General features: G+C 30.0%; 1 protein-coding gene across 2 annotated transcripts in view; it reads left to right on the plus strand.

Annotated features, from left to right (window-relative positions):
• The first annotated feature begins 17,746 nt into the window (after positions 1 to 17,746).
• LOC111628292 (phosphoinositide 3-kinase adapter protein 1-like) overlaps positions 17,747 to 25,320 on the plus strand; it is a 37,780-nt gene continuing 30,206 nt past the window's right edge. Inside the window, exon 1 of one of the 2 annotated variants that reach the window (XM_023372054.1) lies at positions 17,747 to 17,812. The gene's annotated coding sequence lies outside the window, so the exon portion shown is untranslated. Of the gene's footprint in view, positions 17,813 to 23,916; positions 24,032 to 25,320 lie in introns of those variants that run through there. The other variant, XM_023372051.1, reaches the window with a different exon arrangement.

Below are 25,320 nucleotides of genomic sequence, written 5' to 3' on the forward strand. Positions count from 1 at the left end.
ATTGCAGTATTTCTAAATATTACACCATGTTGTTAAGTGCTTCCATGTGCAGGATCACGGAAAGGCAGGCTCAGAAAGAGTACGTGACTAGTGCTCAAAGATGATGGTGTGCCAAAACTCCAAAATAGTTACATGAGCGAACCAATAAATTAAATGGGTTAATACCGTAATGTATGACTTCATATGCGTAAATAATATATATTTAACACGCTATGTTTGGCAGCTATCTTTAATCAGTTATACAGTAGAGCCTCGATTATCCGACCCCCGATTAACCGACACCTCGGTTAACAGACCGTCCTAGTCGGCTAATTTCGAATGTCCGCTAGTGATGTGGCGCTACAATATTTGGCTATGTCTTTTTAGCTGGCAACACTCATTCGACCATGAAAGGGCGCCAGTATTTAAACGTGGCTTAATTTTCTAATTTTTAACGATACAATAGCGACTATTATTATTTTAAAAAATTTTTGTTAGGTTTAACATCGATGAAAATTCAACGCGAAGTAGGTTAATAGCGATATACTAATATACTAATTACATGGGATATAATAATATACTACACTAATAATGGATTTTTTCATACTTTTCGGTTATCCGACTTTTCAATTATCCGACCAACCCCAGTCCACAATTGAGTCGGATAATCGAGGCTCTACTGTATCTACCCGAAGGTAGCGTAAATGAAATTCGCTACTAACGTGCAAATGTGACGTCAAAACGGCAATACTGTAGAAAGCATTAGCAGAAAAATACTGAATGGCTCCGGATCTGTTCAATCTGCTGAACGCATCCAATGACATAGTTCATTTCTTGGATAAATGGGGATTGTAGAAGATGAAGACTTTGCAGTTTTATTCTTCTGTAAAGTGGTTACAAAGTCCCTGTCAATGCTAGTCAGAAGATATCAATATGTTCCTTTATATTCTCCACGAAAATTTTGATTTATTCTTATATTTTTGCAGGCATTTTCTTTTATGCTAACGGTCAGAAATCATTAAAGCAATTCTTGATAATTTGTTTTAGATCTTCAATTGTTGCAGAGAAGAATTGAATTCTTCAAAGAGAACTGCCATTAAGTCTCGGATTCGGGCAGCCCACGTCATATTATATCCATCATTCACTAGATTTATTAAAATAACAAGCTAAAATGATCAAAGAAGAAAAACTGGAGATTAAACTTACAATTTCAAGCAGGGAAACTTTGTTGTACTCTATTATTATTACTAATGAAAATTTAACCAATTATCATTCATTTTAGTTTTTAAAATGAAAAATTAACCAATAATACTCTGTATATTTCAAGTATGCGAACGTTGATAGGATAAGTTTTAATTATAACTCTGATATTTAATTTAAAAATAAATAACTTTAAACTACATTCTACTTTTAAAAAAAACAATTATTATTTTTAAGAAATGAAAATTTCCTTTGAAATAGAGAAGTTTTAGATTAATTTGAACAAAAACAAATAAATTAAAAACTATTTTGAAATTATAATCGATAACAGATGGAGACACTAGTACTTTTAATTGAAATAATTGTTTTTATTAAATAAATATGACAAAATTTAATAAAAATTAAGAAAACAAGTTAAAACGAAAGGAAAAAATATTAAAAATTAAAAAAACAGAATAAAAATGAGATAAATAGAACAACGTACTAACTTCAATAACTAAGTGCTTGTGCTTCGCGAAGTGGGAGCTGCACAACGAGCAAAACACGTGAATATTTTTAAATTTGTGTATGTTTACGAATTGGTAACAGATGGCCCATTTCATGCTGCGAGTATGCATAATTGGAGCATGATTCATCCAAGTTTTAACCGCATCCTCCGATTTCCTCGATGTAGAGTAAGACGATGGGTTCTTCGAAACCAAACTGTAAAGCTTCAGAAATTAAATAAATAAAATCAAGTCACGAAATATTTTTATAATAAACTAATTTCATAAAATATTATATAAATTTTAAAAAGATATTCATTTTCACATTAAAATCTTTAGGATCCTCTTGAAGATCCTCTTGACCATAGCTTCTTTAATGCTTTGATGATTATCGAATTCGTGTGAAAATAATTGAAATAGGGAGATTGTTTAATTGTGATTATATTTTAAAATAAATATTTCTAAAAATAAGAGAAAATTTACTGATTTATTTATTTATATTTAGTGTATTGTAAGTGAGTGGCAATGATTCATCATTTGTTATTCATTACAATGTGCAAATCCGTTTGTAACTTTAAAGGTAAAAGAAGATAATGTTTCATTTTATTTTGTTCTAAATTAAATTTTATATGTTTATTTTTTTTAAAATTTTATTTAAGTTTGCCTCTCAGAAATTGTAAGAGGTCTCTTGAGGCTCGCTGTGTATTAAAACACAAGATATCTCTAAACATTGCCTTATATTTTTTATTTAATAAAAATATGAAGAATTTTCATATTAACATATAACAAATGCGACCTTCATAAGTACATATAAAGTCCGAATAAAATGATCTTAATGGCCTCTCTGCGATAAGGCCTAATTCAGAGCAACTGAAAGCAAATTTTTTAATGTTAAAAGAATAAACCAATCTTTTATTTTTTCTAGTTATAGTAATGTAAGTGAAAATGTATAAATTTCTCTGATCAGACAAAAATATGGGGCCTTAGCCCTCGTTGAAAGGCATAAAAATTCACGAACAAAATACAGATTTTTTTACTTATCATACAAATTGTAAATTATCATCGCATTTTTGCATGAAATATTAAATATTTAGGCCCTTATTGTGTCCAAACCTTGCCCTTTGACCTCATAATTTAAGTTTTAAGTTTAAGAATCACCCATTTAAACCCAAAATTTCACATTTCATGTTTAAAAATTCCTCATTAAAGTTTAATATTTTCTCTTTCGAGTTTAAGAATTTCCCATTTAGGTATAGACAGAGATAGAAGAATCTAAATTGGCTTTTACTATTTGGGTTTGAATGGGGGAAATTTTAGAAATTTTCTCTAGAAAATTGCAAAAGTAAAAATTAACCCTGCAAACTGCAAACGAAGTAAATTGCAATGGAAAATAAAGAAAAAACAAATTTATTTTTATAAAATATAAGAAATTATCTGAAAATTTTGATGTTTATTAGTTTAAAAGACCAATAAATTGTGATAAATAATTGATAATTTTTATAGATTATGTGTTTTTGTTTTCAAATAACGATTACGTAAAACACATATATTAACATATCAACCAGATAATTCATGAAGATAATTATAAATTATTAAAATTAAATCACAAGAAAAGAAGTTTTTTTGTGGCATATTTTACTGAAGTTTTATACGTTTTTTCCTTCAGAAATTGTCATAAAAGTAAGTCTAAATATGTAAATAATGAGGCTGTATAAACGAATAGTTAATATACAATCTCAGTAAATATTTTTAATTTTAGCAATTAAATTGATAAGAAAAATTATTAAGTTTACTTTAATAAATAACTTGTATTAATTAAATTAACATTTAAAAAATATATTTAAATATACAAATCAGATAACTTTGCGTGGTCGCCATTTTGTTTTAATGAAAAATAGTTGAAAAGTTTCGGGATATGTCTCGGAATTTTTGCATTTTATAAATTAAAACTCATTTTGGATTATGTAAATTATTAAAATTTGCTTCTTAAACACAACATTAATTAATATTTTATCTAATTTTCTACTCTTGAACCTGATCAATACCAAGAAAACAATTGAGAGTTTTAGATTAAAGAAACTTCAAATTAATTAAAATTTGATTTTTCGTCGAACTGTAATTAGTAAAATCAGATTTCAGTAGAACAATTAAGTTTTAATAATTTGAGTGAGGATCAATCGTTTGCTGCCAAAATAGAGAGGAGCAATGAGTGAGATAATTAATTAGATGAATAAATTAGTGATCTTAGGATCTTGCAACGCTTCTAAATAAAGATGCTCTATTCATAAAGCCACCACTATGACTCAATTGTACCCTACACCCAGTACAGTACTGGGTATAGCAATTGAGTGCCTCTATCAATAAAGTTGCTAATTGATTTTAACGCTCAAGCTCCGTGTTTTAAGTCAGATTTAAGTTCAAATTTAAACTCTTATCCACTATATATCTACGTAAGACATCACAAATATTAATATTTGTTATGTGTTCTCAAGAATCGTTGCTGTTTACAGAAGATTTAACCATTTTGTATTATAGCATTACCGCAAGGTGGACCAATGACTGATCTCTGAGAAGCATTGATCGTGGAAGAACACGGTTAACATTCAAAAAATAAAATTAAATAAAGAGTAAAAATATCACCGGCCATTCTATACGATTACAGAATAAAAATGCCAAATGAGATATTATTCTAATCGAATATCTTAACAAGGCAATATGCCATAATAGTGCTAACAATAATGTTACTTTTATTGACTTTTAAAATGAAATTTTATGCGAAATTCCTTTCAGCGCATTCGTTCCCGTCGATCAGTTCTATCCCTCAAGGTTCCAAGAATATATATATTTTTTTCTACTTTCTACATTCCTTGCAAGACGAATGCATTCACTAATTTGTATCTGACGATACTTTCTTCGACACGTGCGAATGTAACGCATTTAGGGAGTTACTAAAACTTACATGTGACAGTGTGGTATGACGGTGTCGACAGTTGGAAGGGAAATTTTCTAAATTGGCTGCCATCTTTAAAAGTGTTCCAGGAAGAAGATGAAGCTGCTACAATGAACAATGAAATTCCTTATTGGAAAATTGCATTGGCACTTGTGGCAATTATTACACATAAAATGATATGTTACTAACAGAATGAGAATTTATTAAACAGATGAATTCATTGTACAAAATAATAGAAATTCTAAGAAATTTGCACTGGATAATGGAGCAGGACCCTTCAGTAAGATCAATTTTGTGCCACAAATCTCAATACAATTTACTAAAAATGCTGAATTTTTAAAATATTTGAATGCTTTTACGTTTGGTTTATGAGAATATAAACAAATTATACCTATATATATATATTGTAACACGTTTTAGGTATTATCATGCATCGCCCCTTTACGCGTTGCGCGCGCGCGCGCTCGCTACCCTTTCATATAATCGCATTGTAAAATTTGTGAATTTTATATTTTTTAAATTAATAAAATAAATAAAAATATATTTTCAGGTAAATGTAATTTGTAATTAAAATATAATTACTTGAAAGTACTATTAGATAATTTAAATTTTCATGTTTTTGTTTGAAATCAGTGTTTAATGTTTTTTTAAAACGCTTAGAAAATAGTTCTGTAAAATAATTATAATGAAAGACTTTATTACTTTTAAACGATAATATTTAATGATTTTAAGAATGACCTAATATTGACGGAGGAAGTTATTAAACTTTGTGTAATCGCTACGCGACCCTACGCTTCTCGCTACGTTATGATAAACATTGTCGAGAAAATCATATTTTTCAATCAAAAAAAGTATTTTTTTATCTTATAAAATGCTTTATAAATAATAAAAACAATTTAAAAAACAACATTTTGAAAAATTATATAAAAAGAATCGCTTAATTTGTTAAATTTAATGTAATATTAGTTATGTTACCCGACGCGAACAAGGCGACGGGATGCGAACTTTCGCGTCCGATCGCTTCGCGTATATGACGTGATGACAATGCTTTATTGTATATTTTATAAAACATATTGAGCAATTTTTTAACACGCTATTTATATACATAAAGTTATAAATATCATTCAAAATATAAGCATATAATTAGCTAAATTATTCGCACGTGACAGAACTTCGCCCGTTTGCGTATCGATATCGAAACAATATTTTATTAATGACTTTCATTTCTTAATTTAACATATTCTTCTCATTAAATACGTATTAAAAAATCATAAAAATCTATGCTAAAGATGGAAATTTTGAAAATATTTGCAGATTTTATCACTTGAAGATGATGCTTAATTAATTAATAATTTCTATTAAAAATTATTTTCTTATAAATTATAATCACAATAAAAGCTATTTCCTCCTTGATTAATGAAAAATGACGTTATAATAATTAAAAATCCAATAAAAAATCAGGATTTACCTATCTCCATAAAAACTATGTACATAAATCAATGACGTCATTCTCCTGCATCCTACGGATGTTAGGATTTCCCGTTAAAAAAATAAAAAATAATAAAAAGGAAAATAATTTCCTCTGTTGGTATATAAAATTTATTCCACTAATTTTTAATTTTTTTTTTTTAAATTTTTTTTCGTTCGCTTTTCATTTTTTATTATTCTATAAATTTAATTAATTAATATTTAATAATTAATTTATTAAATAATTAGCTTAGTAATGTTTTATATCATAAAATAATTCAAATATGTTAGTTAATTTTTGAAAAAAATTCAAAAATCGCCTTAAAAATAGCGAAATTAGCCTTTGGGGCTTCCAGTATTTAGGTTACGGAGCTCTTTTAAATTAAAAAAAAATATTAATATTTTTTTTTATAGAAACGAATATAAAATTTTATTTTATTTTTAATCTTTAAAATTATATCATTTATAAAATAATAAATTATAATCTTTCTTTAAAATATCAGAAAAAAATTAAATCTAATCAGGGATTTACGAAGCGTGATGTAACTCACTGAATATCTAATGATAATGGAGTTTATTGTTTAAGCATTTATAAACGGGCGTGATTGAACAATTCATTATAAACGAAAATGGTTTAATTTTTATCAAATTAAAACTTTATAAATATAAATAATACATTGAGATGTAAGGGAATAACAATTTAATTAGAGAGTATTGTTTAAAGTGCATCGTCGGGCGTTACAGAAGCGAAATTTTTGAGTAACAAGCTTCATTATTATCATTACGCATATATCCAGCTATAACAATTTTTGACATCACTTTTAGTGGACTAAACTTCAAACATTCTTCCCACTAGCGCATCAAATTACTTCCAACTCCGAAAATATATCCCTGTTAGAGGTAGTCACCCACGGGGACTGGGAGGACACGTGTCAGAGGGGCCCGCGATGGAGAATCTATAGGTCTGTGATGGAAGGCCTAAGGGCCTCTGGTGAGAATCTACAGTGAAAGATTTACTAAGGGATCAAAATTTATTTGAAGCCCTATAGTTCTTATGAGTGGTATTGTTAAAATGGTGTAATTTTTTAAATAAAGACACCTTGTTGTACAGTTTAGCAGTTATAAATATAAAAAATAATGTATAAAATTCTTACTTTTTTTAGTTTCTTCGACTTAGAGTATGTCATAATAGGAAATTGGGTCATAAAACAATAAGTGTAAAACAATGTTTCCATCCCCCCTATCAGTTTCAGGAGGCAGTTTAGCTTCTATTAACCCTCCTCTGGGACGTTATTTTATCTGACTACCACTCTTAAACCCTGTATATTTTGATAGTAACCGTATTATTTACACCTGTAAGTTAGCATATATTTATAACACAAAGACAAGAGACAAGATAATTGTTTTACTTAGAAAAACAAAGGACATTTTTGCACATAATCCTAAAAAAAAATAACACTAGTTGTCAATCAAAAGTTAACGGACTTCAGTATTCTGGCAAATTCATCAAGTTTGATAAAATATAATGATAATAATACAGAAGCAAATCTTGCACCTGTCTAGTGTGTATGTGTTTGTGTTAATGACAGCAACAACTGTTAACCTTACTGTTTTTTTATTTTATTAGATAAAAATAGTAAAATATTAAGTATGCGTATGAATAAAATAGACGAATTTAAGCGTGTAAGTCGATGTTAAGGGGCCAACGAAGGATGAATCGAAAAATAGAGCGAAGAGAGGTAACGCTATAAGCACTAAGTAAGACAGAACACAGACTGACAGCCAAGGAATGCATGACTGTAAAAACCTTACACTATCATTCATGCCAGTCCTACAAAATTATACACATCATCGTCTTCTTCCTAAATATGCACACTCGATAATAAACATTTTTGTTTGTTTAGTTCCTAAAAACACAACGTAATCGAATGATTTTTCTCTTTTGCTAACAAAAAAAAAAATAAAAAATTGCATATTATTTTAAATTTTTATGGTGATTTTAGTGCAAAAATTTTTGTTTACACGAGTTAAAGTGTTTAGAAGAAAGAAGAAGAAGAAGAAGAAGAAGCTTATCCTAATTTGTAAATTCTTTCTGCTGTTCCAAATTTCTAATTTTAGAACGGCAAATGAGTTTTAAAATATTGTAAAATGTGAGAATTTTAGTTTATGTATCTCGTCACATTTTATTTTTTTGTTTAAGCTAAGAACAGTAAATATATTACCTACATTTTGTGTGTTTTTTTAAAAATGTTTTTGAATATATTCGTGGATTTCTTTAGTGTATTTGTCTTTATACATGTATTTATTTGTTTAGTGTGTACTATTTGAAATTTGTATGTGCATTTATACACATTTACGGTTTGCATTATATGCGTTTTTTGTGTATCTGTATATTTATCTGTTCATATATTCGTATGTACGTGAATGTGCATTTGTGTTGAATCATCTTCGTTTATTACATTGCTCCATGCAGAGCTAGACTTGTCATGACCCTAAACGATAACGTATAACGGGCCCAGCTTGGGGCCATCGAGAGCTCGTATGGGGCCTAGGAGTAGAGCGGTCCCTTTTTTGCCTCCGAGTAGATCGATCCTTTTAGCCTTTTGTTTTTTTGAACAAACGAAATACTCAGAATTTTATTATTTTTTAAAATTAAAAACAGCCTTTAAGATTTTATTTTATATAGATAGGAGTCATCACAGGCCCCACGAGCTACTACGAGCCCGGGAAAAATCCTCAACCCCCACCTTTCGACGGTCCTACGACCCTTCCTATCATCAAATAACGTGAGGCCCTGAGCTATAGATTCATACTACGAGGCCCTAAGCAACATCTTGGGATTATGTGCAAATCCGGCACTTGCTCCTTGTTTTGTTTTTAATATTTTTTTAACCTTTGTGATTTTTTACTGTGTCACATCCGACTTCCTTTTTTATTTCTGTATAATTCTTACATGATATTTTTAAATATTTTTATATATTCTACGTGTTAATATTTTCTTTGTAGGCTTGTTTATATAGTTTTTTTAATTGTTTACGTATTTTACCTTTTATTTATACTATAAACATATGATGCATCCCGTTTAATATCTACACTTATCACATAGAAAATTGAACTTAAAGTCAAATTAAAAGGCCAGTTTTTGACAAATAAACCTCGAATTATATTCCCGAAGAGTTTTTCTATGTCAATACGATGACACTACATTTTAGTAACTGTAAATTTGACTAATTTTAGCGACCGTTAAGAGGTAAAATATGAGTCACAGAATATACAGCATAAAACGAATTAACTTAACGGCAAGAGTCGAATTTCTCAATAAGGAAGGAAAAGTCATTGGTGTCATACAATTACGTAAAAAGAAAGTGATTATCGAATCGTAGTACTTGCAGCGAACACCAGACGGCATTGTACAGAGGGTCGAGTAGTGTTGACTGTAGTTTAGTCATAAAACACGTGTTGAGTGGCGAAGACATCACGAAACGAAGTAAGTGTCGAAATTTTTGAATATTTAACTAATTAATTCGTATTAAAAAGTAAATTTTTTTTAGTGCATTGTACTTTTTAAAATGGCTGAAATTATAATCTTTAAGTACTGTATTTATATGAAATTTACAACCCGATCGTTGAGAATTTCTTCATAAAAGTTGCCTATTTTAATCATTTTTCGTTGGCCCCAAAATATTATTGTCATTCGAATTTGTACTGTCGATTCTTGAAATAATGCCGGAACTTTGATGTCAATGGCCTAATTTACTAGGGCCAAATCGTCTCGATTTCTTGACGTCAGTGTAATTTCCTTATTTAAAACCGTTTTAAATCGTTGTAAATAGGAACAGAAGTCGTCATTTTTGATGTTTCTAACGATGGAAGGATATTGTACGAGGAAGAGAATTTGATAAGTGTAAACGCGATTATGTACTGTTAAACGTGCTTTGTTAAGTCGTTTCGTTAACGATATTTAACTTTAATAAATTTCCTACTTAATTATAATGTTTATCGATAACCGATAAAGATACAAAACGTATTTAATTAACTGTACTTAGAAGTATGCACGTACAGTACACAATTAAGAGCAGAGAAATGCACACGACAAAGGTGCAATTTTAACGGATTGTAAAGCAAAGTACTGTATCAATTTCACGAATTTTACTATAAATTTTCATGAATTGACCCTACAACAGGAAGGTATGCTTAGTATTTTGGGAGGAGATATCTTCTGGTAATTATCACTCCAGGGTATGCCATAGGTGGTGTTCGAAAAAACGGTGTTTAATGCGTAACTGCCTTCATACGAAGCGACAGTTTATTAAGAGCATTTAGCGTAAGGAACCGAATTGGAGGAAAAAAAAAAAAACACACGATTTAAACACTGGAAATGCTTCCAGAAACGATTTTAAAATCGTTAATTATAATTAACATAATCATTAATGAGGATAAAATGAGGTTATCTTAGAGAAACTTCTCTATGGGGGGTGATAGTATATTTTGTTTAAATTGCATACAGTTTGTTTTAATTAATGAATCATGTAGAGGAACAAAGAAGTAATTAATATTAAACAAAAACAATTCGTCATCGTTCCTGAAATGCAACCTATGGCAGCGGAGGATGATTACTCATTCATTGCAACAAACGTTTAGTTTCTTTTTTTAATGTTAAGAAATGTTATCTATCCGTCCTTGATTTAAAATAAAGTTTCGGATAGAAAAAAAAGGAGGTTTTTCTATGTTAAATAACAAAAGTTCTCGATATTTTTGCTTATTTTACAAGCTTTTTTCCGAGGTTCACACGCCTAAATGACCGGCGATGCCATAAAAAAACTGGAAAGATGCAAAGGTATAATAGATACACGGCACTTCCTGCAGCTGCTAGATGATAAACATTTTTAAATTCTTTTGTTCACACTCTTCTAATAACAATGTAGAAGAGAATTCATATGGTTTCGAGTCAAAATAAAAATTTAAAAAAGAGAACCATGATTGACAGCAACATAAACTTACATGAAGTTCTATACGAGTGTTTGTTGATAGGAGATAGAATATTGTAATTTTATCTTGAATAATAATAATAAAAAAAGGTTATATATACTAAGTAGCTATTCACGAATTTAAAAATTATTTAATCTTTTTTTTTAATTGGAGGTATCATTTAACAAATAAAATACCTCGAATGCCATCGTTAAACGATTTTTCTATACATTTAATCGTTATATTTCATGATTTTGCGTAAATATGCTGTTAAATTTGATAATTTAATAGAATTTTATTCGAAAATATTTTAAATTCAAGCATGACAATACCCAAATTATGCTTCAATGTACCGAACATGTGCCACACAAGGCACGTTGTAATTGATAGGATATTCAACAAGTTAATTGGTTTGGCGACGTTATTCTTTAGATTATATTTTAAAATAAGGCTACCTTACATCAAAAATGGCAAGAAAAAAATCAAAAAATTGCAGTGCTTCAGTGACCAGACACGCCGTATGTAGCTGATAACTTGTTAATGACTCAGACAATTTTAAATGGATGAGATTGCTGTCTATAACTCGTGTCTGGGATTATATTATAAAGAAATTCTTCAAAAAATCATTATAAAATTGAGGAAAAAAATAGATAATTATTTATATATTTTGTAAATTTTATTGCTGGAATTTTAAAAATATTTGTATAGAACATTAACAAATAAACAACGCTTCGTGTAAGCAAAAATACCCGAGAGGATATTATGCAAATCACTTTTGTAACGAATTTTTTAATGGAATTTCTAAATTTTTCGTATAAATGTCAAATTTTACACTTCTTTGATGCTAGAATTTTAAAAAAATATTAAAGAAACCATCGATAATATGTCATACGAGACGATACAAAAATGTGCTTCAGGAATATAAAATTTCATTTAAAAAATATACACTTAAATTACAGTTAAGTAGACAAAACAAGTATTAAGTTACAAATAAATGCGTAATAATTAATTAGCAATATAAAAAAAACACGCAGAAGAACGTCATAAAGAAGAAACCACACGCGTAAGAACCTGGTAAAGGAGGAATCACGCGTAAGAGCATCATAAAAATACCTGTAAATAGATATAGAAAACCGATAGGGATACGTGACGGGCATGAAGATGTTGTAGTAAATGTTTATTATTAAATTCCCTTCTATAACATCCGGGGTAACATATGGGAATTTGTTTCACCTTCGTCTACAATACGCGGGTCTTTCACAGATGCGTCATTCTATACATAGAAAATCGTTCTCGATTTCCTTACAGGGTTTATTTATCCAAGCCAGACTCATCCGGTGTTTCTTAGATTGTTTGCTAGTACTGAGTATGCGCAGTGGGATCTTTATCACTGGGTTATGGAACAATCGAATATGGAATCATTGACCGCTAGTGGCAATTTGTTACGTGTTAAAGGCACAATGGCTTCTTCGTTATCCGTTTGATGGGCGACACTCGAGACTTTTCGAGTGTCTTGTTACCAAAATTTAATTGTTTTCTTCGTTTTTTTAAGTGTTAAAATGATACTACTACTCGAGAAGATTGATAGAGGTTATGGATTTTTGTAGAAAAATATAAATAAATCCTGAATTTTCTTTATTTTTGGATATCTTAGATTAATGGATTTATCGTTAATTGGTTATGGAGTTGAATATTTCTCACTTGGTGTACGTTTTTTGTAATTGCAGGATGATAACTTTCTTTGCATTTTTGGGGGAATTTTGTGGAGGATTCTTCAGTAAAATCGAAAAATCTTTAGATCTGATACAAAAATAAATTTTATGAGGACTTTTCTGAATAAAATCGAAATGTTTAATGGATAAATCTTCAATAAAAGAAAGGAAAAATAACTGTTTTTTACGTCCGAAATGACCAATTTTAGTTTTTTAAAGGTTCTTTTCGACGTCTGAAGGCCAAGTTTTTGTCAGTATCTTTCACTTATCTAATTATTTTTTTTTTCCCCCTTACATTTCGACGGAGAAACTTCAGCAAAGAACCCCCAAATTTGTCCTTGAAGCATCGAACCTCATTCCATTTGATCCACGAGTTGGTTCCATTAAGTTTTTAGTACAGTTTCTGTTATAATTCTGAACGGAAAACCACTCGGGAAGTTGATTTATGACGCAAGCAATCCAAGAGGATTTTTCACCAAAGGAAAGCGTTAAAGGAGGGGAGATTGCACACGATAATATAGTTTACACCGTTAAAAAAAAAAAAGAATACAAAAATCATGTTAAAGCGATTAAAAAATACATATTTATATTATTTTATTATAATTTTTTATAACGTAGATATTAAATATTCTCATGGTTTGATCCATTTGCGTAGGGAGGAGTATTCTTGCCTCACCCCTTACATCCGTTTAGTTCAATAATCTAAAGTTTCCCACGCCTTTTGTTTGATGCATGAGAAAATATTTACGTGATTTTTCGAGTTAAAATAATATTTTTAATTCGAAGAAGCGGTTTTCTTTTTTAAATTAATAACTGTTTCTACGCTTCATCCCCATAACCTTAATGATTTTCAATGGGAATTTATACAAATCTGCAACTATTTATCCAAAGAAAATTGTAAATTATTAAAATTTAATGTTAAAAATTTAGATTAAAATTAAAACTACTTAAATGTAATTAAGTTAATTAATTAATTAATGTTTAAATCGTATTTCAACCGAATTAAATTTAGGGAAAAATGGTGATTTTTTTTCTAAAGGAAAAAACACGAGGTTTGGAATTCTCGAAACGATTTGCATTCATTCGTCCTTCAAAACAAATTGAAAGTAATTAGGGGTGAAGGAAACAAACAAACAGACAAACAGATATGCAAAAAAAGAAAGTGACTTGTAGGTTTTTCCCTCCTCGTGCTTCGTGTTAATTGCTGTTTATCAAACAATTAAGCACGTGTTCGTGACGAATTGATTTAAATTAGCTGATCTCACTCACTGTCGTCACCCAATTTGGGAGGGGTCGAGACCCCTCCCAAATTGGGTGACCTTTGACTCGACTCCTGTCCTTAATTAACTGTCGAATACTTTAGTTGTGAGGGATAAATCACGAGATATCGGATGCATTTTTGTGTAGTGTTTCGAGTGGAGTGAGGCAAGATGACGAACGTTTCGGTTACGTGTTGAGGCCGTTATTTATATTAAAGACCCTTGTAAGCTCGTTTAAATCCGTTCCTAACGTTATTCTTCTTGTAAGGAAGTGAATAAGGTAGAGAAATGTATTAGTCATCTTGCCCCTCTGGAGGTAAAATGGCGAATTTCTGCTTATATTTCCGATTTTTGACCTTCCTCATCGCGAATCCTGAAGAAGGAAGCTGTAATATATACTTCTAGATGATCTTATCATCATCATCTTATCTTATTTTCTCTTAATTAACATAACAGAAAATGCCATCATACGTTCTGAAGTGTTCTAAATGTTATTTGACTTCGAGTGTCTGTATGTCTGTCTGCAGCAATTGAACCCACTCTAACTAAAAAATGGCCGAAAGTAGATAGACATAAGTGACTTCTGTACCAAGAAAGCGATGTCTGCTGATTTTCAGTACGTGCCAAAACCGGAAACGGAAGCAGTTAAGATATTCGCCTGTCGTCACCCGTTTCCACAATGGAGCGCAATATTAAAGATGAGTCAGGCGCCAGTCACAATAGATTTGAATGAAATTACCAAAAAATTGGCTGCCCTAAATGAAATTTTATAATAGATTATGGAAATTTTCGATACCTTCGTGCGTTTAAATTGATGCTTAATTCTTCCAGATGATCCGATTGTCTCTAGATTTTTAAACATTTTCTATAGATTTAAACGTAAAATTCCTCATCTAGATTAATTTAAACACAAGAAAAACGTGTGCGCAATGTTCACAATGCCTCGATTTATGCCTATAAATAGTTATAAGCACAGAAAGATGCTTAATCCCCGTGAAAAATCTTTCTCGAGCATTTTCTATAGACTTAAAGTCCAGAGATAATCGGATTATCTGTGGATTTGAAGCATTTTCTATAGATTTAAACGCAAAATTCCGCATCTAAACAAACTTAAACACAAGAAAAGAAACGTGCTGCAATATTTACAATGCTTCATTCTGTACCTATGAATATTTATAGGCACAGAAAGATGCTTAATCCCTCTTTAGATGAACCGATTATATCTGGATTTTAAGCATTTAAAAAAAGCAAAATCTCTCATTTAAATTAATTTAAACACAAGATAAACGTATGTGAGATATTCGCCAATGCCTCAGTTCGTGCCTATAAATATTTATAGGCACGAACTGAGGCATTAAAATTACGTAAAGTTGTCTGAACGTCACATCACAATACATCTATAATTACAGATAGGAAGGGCGATAAACAGGAAATTAATTTCTACTTCCTTAGAACCATACCCAAATTCTACGAATTAGAGTTATAAAAATTTAATTTATATATATATTTTTTAATTAATAAATATGGCATAGATGACGAGAAGATAAGTGTTTTTTTTTTTTCTTGTTGGAGAAGGTCGACATCCTTTTCTGGATACGAGAATCCGACTGTACAATAATTTATGTAATACTTTATGACGTAATGAATTACGACCCCGTCTAGAAAAATATCTCTGACCTATCCTGTTACATTAATTATATATAAATAGAGTATTTCTCTTACAGAATCCGAATTTTTCATGTTCTAGTTTGTGGAATTCTAGTGTAATTGTGATGGGAATTTTACGTTGAACTCTTGTTAATTTATATGTTTGCATATTTTTGGCTCGTTTGTTTGTCTGTTCGTTGCCGCCTTCCTGTTTCTAGTTAACAAATTAACCTGCTGCTTGTTTAGATTCGCTGTTGAAGTCTAGGAAAGTTCTGCAACAGCGTGGTTTTAATTTCTAGAGAGGAATTCTGGAGGTGCTTTCGTTTCGTTTGTAAGCGGATCATCGTGCGTAATTGAGCAGTAAAATAGGCTTATAATGCTAAAAAAACGCATACCAGAGCTTCCCGGTGCGTTAAAGTTAATTCTGGAATTGTTAATGCAGCGTAATTTTGAGTGATAATCTCTTATAACGTTCTCGCCTTTGTGAATTCAAGCTTGCTGCGACTCGCGAACGTCGCGTCGCTCTCGCAATTATTTCCTAAAAAATCGAGTTTTGTATACGATTTATGATCCTGTTCTCTGTGTAGATTCGTTTTGACAGTCATTTCCGTTGTGTGAATTGTTAAAATCGATTATGATAATTTTTTTTTAGGTTTGATGCAGGACGCGATGCGACACACGAGAAATCGCTCGCTCTCGCGTGTCGCGCAGTTAAACCGATCGCATGTCGTTTGCGAAGAGCTAAAGATAAAAGTTTGCGTTTCTACCTTTTTAAATTGGATCAATTAAACGGATGTGATAATAAAGATAACTATTTTTATTGTAGATAGTAAATACAGTAACTCGCGTGCGATGCGAAGCGACCACGCGACACGCTACGCGCTTCGGTTACAGGGCAGGAAAGATTACGAACTTTCTCATTTACTAAACATTCTTTAGCTGTGTTTCATTAATAAATAAAGAAATCCCTTTTATCTCGTGCTCCTTACTGTTATTTGAGCCACTAACAGCCGTTACGACTGAGTAATTGCTAGATATTCAATCAATTAAAGTGTATCGAGTTGATCAAAAAATTGTCTCGCGCTCCTCGCTCGAAAGAGGGGGGAACCACGACTAGTTATTTACGTAAGCAGCAACGTAATTATAAACAGAACGGAGGCGTTATTAACCGGACGTCCTAGTCACATCCTGTCNATTGCCTTATATTTTTTATTTAATAAAAATATGAAGAATTTTCATATTAACATATAACAAATGCGACCTTCATAAGTACATATAAAGTCCGAATAAAATGATCTTAATGGCCTCTCTGCGATAAGGCCTAATTCAGAGCAACTGAAAGCAAATTTTTTAATGTTAAAAGAATAAACCAATCTTTTATTTTTTCTAGTTATAGTAATGTAAGTGAAAATGTATAAATTTCTCTGATCAGACAAAAATATGGGGCCTTAGCCCTCGTTGAAAGGCATAAAAATTCACGAACAAAATACAGATTTTTTTACTTATCATACAAATTGTAAATTATCATCGCATTTTTGCATGAAATATTAAATATTTAGGCCCTTATTGTGTCCAAACCTTGCCCTTTGACCTCATAATTTAAGTTTTAAGTTTAAGAATCACCCATTTAAACCCAAAATTTCACATTTCATGTTTAAAAATTCCTCATTAAAGTTTAATATTTTCTCTTTCGAGTTTAAGAATTTCCCATTTAGGTATAGACAGAGATAGAAGAATCTAAATTGGCTTTTACTATTTGGGTTTGAATGGGGGAAATTTTAGAAATTTTCTCTAGAAAATTGCAAAAGTAAAAATTAACCCTGCAAACTGCAAACGAAGTAAATTGCAATGGAAAATAAAGAAAAAACAAATTTATTTTTATAAAATATAAGAAATTATCTGAAAATTTTGATGTTTATTAGTTTAAAAGACCAATAAATTGTGATAAATAATTGATAATTTTTATAGATTATGTGTTTTTGTTTTCAAATAACGATTACGTAAAACACATATATTAACATATCAACCAGATAATTCATGAAGATAATTATAAATTATTAAAATTAAATCACAAGAAAAGAAGTTTTTTTGTGGCATATTTTACTGAAGTTTTATACGTTTTTTCCTTCAGAAATTGTCATAAAAGTAAGTCTAAATATGTAAATAATGAGGCTGTATAAACGAATAGTTAATATACAATCTCAGTAAATATTTTTAATTTTAGCAATTAAATTGATAAGAAAAATTATTAAGTTTACTTTAATAAATAACTTGTATTAATTAAATTAACATTTAAAAAATATATTTAAATATACAAATCAGATAACTTTGCGTGGTCGCCATTTTGTTTTAATGAAAAATAGTTGAAAAGTTTCGGGATATGTCTCGGAATTTTTGCATTTTATAAATTAAAACTCATTTTGGATTATGTAAATTATTAAAATTTGCTTCTTAAACACAACATTAATTAATATTTTATCTAATTTTCTACTCTTGAACCTGATCAATACCAAGAAAACAATTGAGAGTTTTAGATTAAAGAAACTTCAAATTAATTAAAATTTGATTTTTCGTCGAACTGTAATTAGTAAAATCAGATTTCAGTAGAACAATTAAGTTTTAATAATTTGAGTGAGGATCAATCGTTTGCTGCCAAAATAGAGAGGAGCAATGAGTGAGATAATTAATTAGATGAATAAATTAGTGATCTTAGGATCTTGCAACGCTTCTAAATAAAGATGCTCTATTCATAAAGCCACCACTATGACTCAATTGTACCCTACACCCAGTACAGTACTGGGTATAGCAATTGAGTGCCTCTATCAATAAAGTTGCTAATTGATTTTAACGCTCAAGCTCCGTGTTTTAAGTCAGATTTAAGTTCAAATTTAAACTCTTATCCACTATATATCTACGTAAGACATCACAAATATTAATATTTGTTATGTGTTCTCAAGAATCGTTGCTGTTTACAGAAGATTTAACCATTTTGTATTATAGCATTACCGCAAGGTGGACCAATGACTGATCTCTGAGAAGCATTGATCGTGGAAGAACACGGTTAACATTCAAAAAATAAAATTAAATAAAGAGTAAAAATATCACCGGCCATTCTATACGATTACAGAATAAAAATGCCAAATGAGATATTATTCTAATCGAATATCTTAACAAGGCAATATGCCATAATAGTGCTAACAATAATGTTACTTTTATTGACTTTTAAAATGAAATTTTATGCGAAATTCCTTTCAGCGCATTCGTTCCCGTCGATCAGTTCTATCCCTCAAGGTTCCAAGAATATATATATTTTTTTCTACTTTCTACATTCCTTGCAAGACGAATGCATTCACTAATTTGTATCTGACGATACTTTCTTCGACACGTGCGAATGTAACGCATTTAGGGAGTTACTAAAACTTACATGTGACAGTGTGGTATGACGGTGTCGACAGTTGGAAGGGAAATTTTCTAAATTGGCTGCCATCTTTAAAAGTGTTCCAGGAAGAAGATGAAGCTGCTACAATGAACAATGAAATTCCTTATTGGAAAATTGCATTGGCACTTGTGGCAATTATTACACATAAAATGATATGTTACTAACAGAATGAGAATTTATTAAACAGATGAATTCATTGTACAAAATAATAGAAATTCTAAGAAATTTGCACTGGATAATGGAGCAGGACCCTTCAGTAAGATCAATTTTGTGCCACAAATCTCAATACAATTTACTAAAAATGCTGAATTTTTAAAATATTTGAATGCTTTTACGTTTGGTTTATGAGAATATAAACAAATTATACCTATATATATATATTGTAACACGTTTTAGGTATTATCATGCATCGCCCCTTTACGCGTTGCGCGCGCGCGCGCTCGCTACCCTTTCATATAATCGCATTGTAAAATTTGTGAATTTTATATTTTTTAAATTAATAAAATAAATAAAAATATATTTTCAGGTAAATGTAATTTGTAATTAAAATATAATTACTTGAAAGTACTATTAGATAATTTAAATTTTCATGTTTTTGTTTGAAATCAGTGTTTAATGTTTTTTTAAAACGCTTAGAAAATAGTTCTGTAAAATAATTATAATGAAAGACTTTATTACTTTTAAACGATAATATTTAATGATTTTAAGAATGACCTAATATTGACGGAGGAAGTTATTAAACTTTGTGTAATCGCTACGCGACCCTACGCTTCTCGCTACGTTATGATAAACATTGTCGAGAAAATCATATTTTTCAATCAAAAAAAGTATTTTTTTATCTTATAAAATGCTTTATAAATAATAAAAACAATTTAAAAAACAACATTTTGAAAAATTATATAAAAAGAATCGCTTAATTTGTTAAATTTAATGTAATATTAGTTATGTTACCCGACGCGAACAAGGCGACGGGATGCGAACTTTCGCGTCCGATCGCTTCGCGTATATGACGTGATGACAATGCTTTATTGTATATTTTATAAAACATATTGAGCAATTTTTTAACACGCTATTTATATACATAAAGTTATAAATATCATTCAAAATATAAGCATATAATTAGCTAAATTATTCGCACGTGACAGAACTTCGCCCGTTTGCGTATCGATATCGAAACAATAATTTACTAATGACTTTCATTTCTTAATTTAACATATTCTTCTCATTAAATACGTATTAAAAAATCATAAAAATCTATGCTAAAGATGGAAATTTTGAAAATATTTGCAGATTTTATCACTTGAAGATGATGCTTAATTAATTAATAATTTCTATTAAAAATTATTTTCTTATAAATTATAATCACAATAAAAGCTATTTCCTCCTTGATTAATGAAAAATGACGTTATAATAATTAAAAATCCAATAAAAAATCAGGATTTACCTATCTCCATAAAAACTATGTACATAAATCAATGACGTCATTCTCCTGCATCCTACGGATGTTAGGATTTCCCGTTAAAAAAATAAAAAATAATAAAAAGGAAAATAATTTCCTCTGTTGGTATATAAAATTTATTCCACTAATTTTTAATTTTTTTTTTTTAAATTTTTTTTCGTTCGCTTTTCATTTTTTATTATTCTATAAATTTAATTAATTAATATTTAATAATTAATTTATTAAATAATTAGCTTAGTAATGTTTTATATCATAAAATAATTCAAATATGTTAGTTAATTTTTGAAAAAAATTCAAAAATCGCCTTAAAAATAGCGAAATTAGCCTTTGGGGCTTCCAGTATTTAGGTTACGGAGCTCTTTTAAATTAAAAAAAAATATTAATATTTTTTTTTATAGAAACGAATATAAAATTTTATTTTATTTTTAATCTTTAAAATTATATCATTTATAAAATAATAAATTATAATCTTTCTTTAAAATATCAGAAAAAAATTAAATCTAATCAGGGATTTACGAAGCGTGATGTAACTCACTGAATATCTAATGATAATGGAGTTTATTGTTTAAGCATTTATAAACGGGCGTGATTGAACAATTCATTATAAACGAAAATGGTTTAATTTTTATCAAATTAAAACTTTATAAATATAAATAATACATTGAGATGTAAGGGAATAACAATTTAATTAGAGAGTATTGTTTAAAGTGCATCGTCGGGCGTTACAGAAGCGAAATTTTTGCGTAACAAGCTTCATTATTATCATTACGCATATATCCAGCTATAACAATTTTTGACATCACTTTTAGTGGACTAAACTTCAAACATTCTTCCCACTAGCGCATCAAATTACTTCCAACTCCGAAAATATATCCCTGTTAGAGGTAGTCACCCACGGGGACTGGGAGGACACGTGTCAGAGGGGCCCGCGATGGAGAATCTATAGGTCTGTGATGGAAGGCCTAAGGGCCTCTGGTGAGAATCTACAGTGAAAGATTTACTAAGGGATCAAAATTTATTTGAAGCCCTATAGTTCTTATGAGTGGTATTGTTAAAATGGTGTAATTTTTTAAATAAAGACACCTTGTTGTACAGTTTAGCAGTTATAAATATAAAAAATAATGTATAAAATTCTTACTTTTTTTAGTTTCTTCGACTTAGAGTATGTCATAATAGGAAATTGGGTCATAAAACAATAAGTGTAAAAAAATGTTTCCATCCCCCCTATCAGTTTCAGGAGGCAGTTTAGCTTCTATTAACCCTCCTCTGGGACGTTATTTTATCTGACTACCACTCTTAAACCCTGTATATTTTGATAGTAACCGTATTATTTACACCTGTAAGTTAGCATATATTTATAACACAAAGACAAGAGACAAGATAATTGTTTTACTTAGAAAAACAAAGGACATTTTTGCACATAATCCTAAAAAAAAATAACACTAGTTGTCAATCAAAAGTTAACGGACTTCAGTATTCTGGCAAATTCATCAAGTTTGATAAAATATAATGATAATAATACAGAAGCAAATCTTGCACCTGTCTAGTGTGTATGTGTTTGTGTTAATGACAGCAACAACTGTTAACCTTACTGTTTTTTTATTTTATTAGATAAAAATAGTAAAATATTAAGTATGCGTATGAATAAAATAGACGAATTTAAGCGTGTAAGTCGATGTTAAGGGGCCAACGAAGGATGAATCGAAAAATAGAGCGAAGAGAGGTAACGCTATAAGCACTAAGTAAGACAGAACACAGACTGACAGCCAAGGAATGCATGACTGTAAAAACCTTACACTATCATTCATGCCAGTCCTACAAAATTATACACATCATCGTCTTCTTCCTAAATATGCACACTCGATAATAAACATTTTTGTTTGTTTAGTTCCTAAAAACACAACGTAATCGAATGATTTTTCTCTTTTGCTAACAAAAAAAAAAAATAAAAAATTGCATATTATTTTGAATTTTTATGGTGATTTTAGTGCAAAAATTTTTGTTTACACGAGTTAAAGTGTTTAGAAGAAAGAAGAAGAAGAAGAAGCTTATCCTAATTTGTAAATTCTTTCTGCTGTTCCAAATTTCTAATTTTAGAACGGCAAATGAGTTTTAAAATATTGTAAAATGTGAGAATTTTAGTTTATGTATCTCGTCACATTTTATTTTTTTGTTTAAGCTAAGAACAGTAAATATATTACCTACATTTTGTGTGTTTTTTTAAAAATGTTTTTGAATATATTCGTGGATTTCTTTAGTGTATTTGTCTTTATACATGTATTTATTTGTTTAGTGTGTACTATTTGAAATTTGTATGTGCATTTATACACATTTACGGTTTGCATTATATGCGTTTTTTGTGTATCTGTATATTTATCTGTTCATATATTCGTATGTACGTGAATGTGCATTTGTGTTGAATCATCTTCGTTTATTACATTGCTCCATGCAGGGCTAGACTTGTCATGGCCCTAAACGATAACGTATAGCGGGCCCAGCTTGGGGCCATCGAGAGCTCGTATGGGGCCTAGGAGTAGAGCGGTCCCTTTTTTGCCTCCGAGTAGATCGATCCTTTTAGCCTTTTGTTTTTTTGAACAAACGAAATACTCAGAATTTTATTATTTTTTAAAATTAAAAACAGCCTTTAAGATTTTATTTTATATAGATAGGAGTCATCACAGGCCCCACGAGCTACTACGAGCCCGGGAAAAATCCTCAACCCCCACCTTTCGACGGTCCTACGACCCTTCCTATCATCAAATAACGTGAGGCCCTGAGCTATAGATTCATACTACGAGGCCCTAAGCAACATCTTGGGATTATGTGCAAATCCGGCACTTGCTCCTTGTTTTGTTTTTAATATTTTTTTAACCTTTGTGATTTTTTACTGTGTCACATCCGACTTCCTTTTTTATTTCTGTATAATTCTTACATGATATTTTTAAATATTTTTATATATTCTACGTGTTAATATTTTCTTTGTAGGCTTGTTTATATAGTTTTTTTAATTGTTTACGTATTTTACCTTTTATTTATACTATAAACATATGATGCATCCCGTTTAATATCTACACTTATCACATAGAAAATTGAACTTAAAGTCAAATTAAAAGGCCAGTTTTTGACAAATAAACCTCGAATTATATTCCCGAAGAGTTTTTCTATGTCAATACGATGACACTACATTTTAGTAACTGTAAATTTGACTAATTTTAGCGACCGTTAAGAGGTAAAATATGAGTCACAGAATATACAGCATAAAACGAATTAACTTAACGGCAAGAGTCGAATTTCTCAATAAGGAAGGAAAAGTCATTGGTGTCATACAATTACGTAAAAAGAAAGTGATTATCGAATCGTAGTACTTGCAGCGAACACCAGACGGCATTGTACAGAGGGTCGAGTAGTGTTGACTGTAGTTTAGTCATAAAACACGTGTTGAGTGGCGAAGACATCACGAAACGAAGTAAGTGTCGAAATTTTTGAATATTTAACTAATTAATTCGTATTAAAAAGTAAATTTTTTTTAGTGCATTGTACTTTTTAAAATGGCTGAAATTATAATCTTTAAGTACTGTATTTATATGAAATTTACAACCCGATCGTTGAGAATTTCTTCATAAAAGTTGCCTATTTTAATCATTTTTCGTTGGCCCCAAAATATTATTGTCATTCGAATTTGTACTGTCGATTCTTGAAATAATGCCGGAACTTTGATGTCAATGGCCTAATTTACTAGGGCCAAATCGTCTCGATTTCTTGACGTCAGTGTAATTTCCTTATTTAAAACCGTTTTAAATCGTTGTAAATAGGAACAGAAGTCGTCATTTTTGATGTTTCTAACGATGGAAGGATATTGTACGAGGAAGAGAATTTGATAAGTGTAAACGCGATTATGTACTGTTAAACGTGCTTTGTTAAGTCGTTTCGTTAACGATATTTAACTTTAATAAATTTCCTACTTAATTATAATGTTTATCGATAACCGATAAAGATACAAAACGTATTTAATTAACTGTACTTAGAAGTATGCACGTACAGTACACAATTAAGAGCAGAGAAATGCACACGACAAAGGTGCAATTTTAACGGATTGTAAAGCAAAGTACTGTATCAATTTCACGAATTTTACTATAAATTTTCATGAATTGACCCTACAACAGGAAGGTATGCTTAGTATTTTGGGAGGAGATATCTTCTGGTAATTATCACTCCAGGGTATGCCATAGGTGGTGTTCGAAAAAACGGTGTTTAATGCGTAACTGCCTTCATACGAAGCGACAGTTTATTAAGAGCATTTAGCGTAAGGAACCGAATTGGAGGAAAAAAAAAAACACACGATTTAAACACTGGAAATGCTTCCAGAAACGATTTTAAAATCGTTAATTATAATTAACATAATCATTAATGAGGATAAAATGAGGTTATCTTAGAGAAACTTCTCTATGGGGGGTGATAGTATATTTTGTTTAAATTGCATACAGTTTGTTTTAATTAATGAATCATGTAGAGGAACAAAGAAGTAATTAATATTAAACAAAAACAATTCGTCATCGTTCCTGAAATGCAACCTATGGCAGCGGAGGATGATTACTCATTCATTGCAACAAACGTTTAGTTTCTTTTTTTAATGTTAGGAACTGTTATCTATCCGTCCTTGATTTAAAATAAAGTTTCGGATAGAAAAAAAAGGAGGTTTTTCTATGTTAAATAACAAAAGTTCTCGATATTTTTGCTTATTTTACAAGCTTTTTT

The sequence above is a fragment of the Centruroides sculpturatus genome, unplaced genomic scaffold (assembly GCF_000671375.1).
Source record: "Centruroides sculpturatus isolate CEXI.00-Female unplaced genomic scaffold, Cexi_2.0 scaffold466, whole genome shotgun sequence".
Lineage (NCBI taxonomy): Eukaryota > Metazoa > Arthropoda > Arachnida > Scorpiones > Buthidae > Centruroides > Centruroides sculpturatus.